Raw genomic sequence first — 3,377 nt, forward strand, 5'->3', positions numbered from 1 at the left:
AAGCAATGGTGTTGCCCGGACGTGAACCGGAAACCTTCAACCTTCACTATAACAAAGAAATTGCGCCGCTGCACTTGGATTTGGACTTGAACCTGAACCGGAGACCTCACTCCAACAAAGCAATGGTGCTGCCCGGACTTGCACCGTAGACCTTCACTCTAACAAACCAATAGCGCCACCTGGACTTGAACCGCAAACCTTGACTATAACAAAGAAATTGGGCCGCTGGACTTGAACCGGAGACCTCACTCCAACAAAGCTACAGCGCCACCTGGACTTGAACGGCAAACCTTCACTATAACAAAGAAATTGGGCCGCTGGACTTGAACGGCAAACCTTCACTATAACAAAGAAATTGCGCCGCTGGACTTGAACCGGAGACCTCACTCCAACAAAGCAATGTTGCTACGCGGACTTGCACCGTAGACCTTCACTCTAACAAAGCAATAGCGCCACCTGGACTTGAACCGCAATGGCGCCTTCAAAAGGAGATGGCGCCGCCCGGACTTGAACCGGAGACCTTCAGTGTGTTAGACTGACGTGATAACCAACTACACCACGGCACCATGTGGCACTGCTTAGTTTGAATTGAGGACTTTAAAGTAAGTAGAAAATGTGATCACCAGCTACGTCAGGCAACGATTGCAGAGGACATCTTGCAACAGAGAAAAGAAAATCTGCAACGGCAGCTCCTACATTCAAAAACAACAAATTTCACATAAATGGCGCCATCCTGACTCGAACAGGAGACCTACACTGTGTTAGACTAACGATATAACCAACTACAGCACGGCACCAACAATATTATAAGAAGCAACAATCATAGGAGGATGACAGTGTTCCATATTGTGTCACAGACCATAGGTCTTCAGTTCGAATCCGGCGACAAGTTCTGTTTACTTATTTGTTACCTAGCGTTAGTCAGTTTTGATGAAGAAAATATAGGCCACGCTGTAATTCGAAATTACAAAACTTGATTTTGCTGGAATGTTGGGAGTCTATAGTCCACGGTGTGTGAAGATAATGAACAACCATATGGCTTGAAGCTAGTGGAAGCCATCCGTAACCTACTATCATCAAGGGAACACTGTAATTACCAATTTATTAAAAGTGCAGTATCTGCGTTCTCTAAAACGCTGTATTAAAAAATTATTTTTACTGAAATTAGGTGAGATAAAAAAAAATTTACGTTAGCAAATAGTTTTAGGGCATACTCAGCTATTTTTGGAATTTTTGAAGGTTTTTTTTGCCCCCATAAGAAGGGTTTTTTTGCCCCCTTAAGATATTTAGGAGCACCAGGAAATATCTTCGAAAAACTTTTGACTCATAAAAATTTATCGGAAAATAGATAAATGTGGATAACTTTTATTTTACACTATTTAATGGAAAAAATTATTTATATTAATAATTCAAATTACTTGGAAATATTAGTAGTGATTTTAATAACTAAATGCAATGTCTTTACTTTTGACACACTATAAGAAGACTATTTACACTGATAATTCAAACAATATGCGGAAATAATATTAGGGGTTTCACTAACGAAATGGATGTGTTTTATAACAGATACTACAAAAAGATTTGACAAATTTCAGTGAAGGATTTAATGATTCTTAAAGAATAATTTATTATTAAATCACATAAAAATGGTTGGAAATAATTGACCATTTTATGAAAAGAAGAGAATATCCATATTTACTAAGAAACCAATAAAGCCGGCAATGCATTCATAACCGCTAAAGTCATTAAGACAAATAAATGGTGGTTCAAATTAAAAAATGAATAAAATAAAGGACTCATTTAGAATTATTCCATATTAGCGGGTAAAAGAAAAGGAAGGAGAATAAATATTATTTATTTGATAATATATTTTAATGTGCTAACTTAATCAGAGTCGTATAATTCTCTTCGCTTCTTTTATTTCCATGTAATCACATTTTATGGTGTTCCATTCTCCTTATCTAATGGGAATTTCTATATAATTAAGTTGATCTTTTAATTATATAGAGGCCAAGGAGTTATTGCTTTATAGTTTTCGCTTCCAGATTTTCCAAAAAGTGAGTGGAATGAATAAGTTACGCCAAATTTTGAATGAGATTAGACTAAATTTTGGTACGCAAGGGCTAAAGGGGGCGCCTAGATAGATAGTGGGTAAGGCATTTTTCTTGAAGCCCAAGGGATTAATGAGATGGTGTTGAATAGTGGGAGAGTATCAAAGAAGAAGATCTCGGTATTTTGTGAATTTGTGTCTATGTTCGAGGTAACCATGGAATCATTTAAGACCTTCTAAAAAGCTAACGCTTTTTTAGTAGTTGGAAGAACCATGAACATTGTATCATTAAAAAATTGTTAGTATGCTTCTTTAGTAGTTGGAAGAACCATGAACATTGTATCATTAAAAAATTGTTAGTACGAGGATTTCTCATTAGAGTTGGAGAAGCCTAGAGCTGACGACACCAGTAGTAACATCTTGTTTTAGGCCTCGTCCCAACCCTTTGGTTGTGAGGATGAAGATAAAGGGGGAAAGAGGATCACCTTGATGAATTCCTCTAGAAGGGTTGAACGCCTTAGAGGGAGAGTCATTATCTAAGATAGAGCAGAAGGTGAAGTAGATAAGGGAAAGAATCAAGGTGATCTAGGCTTCCAAGAAACCAAACAATCTAAGAATTTGTGAAATGCAAGACCAGCTTAATTTATCAAAAGCCTTAGATAAATCAAGCTTGATGAGCATACTTGTTTTTCTTGAAAAATGAAGGGAATGAACTAGCTAGTGGGTGATGTGTAAATTGTCATGGATGTTCCACTGGACAATTTGTCACAACAAATCTTATAAAACTATATTTAAAAATATGAAATCTACACTATTAGGGTTTTATTTCTCTTTAGATTTTAGGATTTGTAAATTACAGTTAATTGTGTATGCATGCCAATTAAAATTATGCAGAAAATATAGAATAGTGAAATAAAAACTCACAAACCACGTTTTGACACAAGTAATGACATCGAAAACCCTTTCGATAGAAAACCTAGTTGGAAGGTGAGACTACCTTTCCCTCTTTCTCTTAATAGAAAACAGATGTGAATACAAAGAATTATGACATGTTGCCTGTAGTACTACTACAGTCCACAAATCCTCTATGAATGCTCTATCTCCTATCTCTCTCCCTCTCGGCTATTTTTGCTCATGTGTGGAACAAATGCACTCGAAAGAATGGAACCTCTTTTCTCCTAGTGGCCCAATGAAAACATAGTCCAATAGCCTACTAATGGTTAGGTTTGACTACCTCAACTCTTAACCATAGTTACAATATGGACTCTTCTAGAGTCTTCTTCATCATAATCATGGATAACACCTTTCCATGAATAATGGGCGCTAA

At 36.8% G+C, this 3,377-nt stretch overlaps 1 non-coding gene across 1 annotated transcript; it reads right to left on the minus strand.

Annotated features, from left to right (window-relative positions):
* Window positions 1–492: 492 nt before the first annotated feature.
* Window positions 493–566, minus strand: TRNAV-AAC (transfer RNA valine (anticodon AAC)). The gene has a single exon. It is a non-coding gene; the product is annotated as a tRNA-Val (tRNA).
* Window positions 567–3,377: the final 2,811 nt, after the last annotated feature.

The sequence above is a fragment of the Pinus tabuliformis genome, chromosome 4_1, assembly GCF_031772625.1.
Source record: "Pinus tabuliformis cultivar Carrire ecotype Pingquan chromosome 4_1, CPIR1, whole genome shotgun sequence".
Taxonomy (NCBI): Eukaryota; Viridiplantae; Streptophyta; class Pinopsida; order Pinales; family Pinaceae; genus Pinus; species Pinus tabuliformis.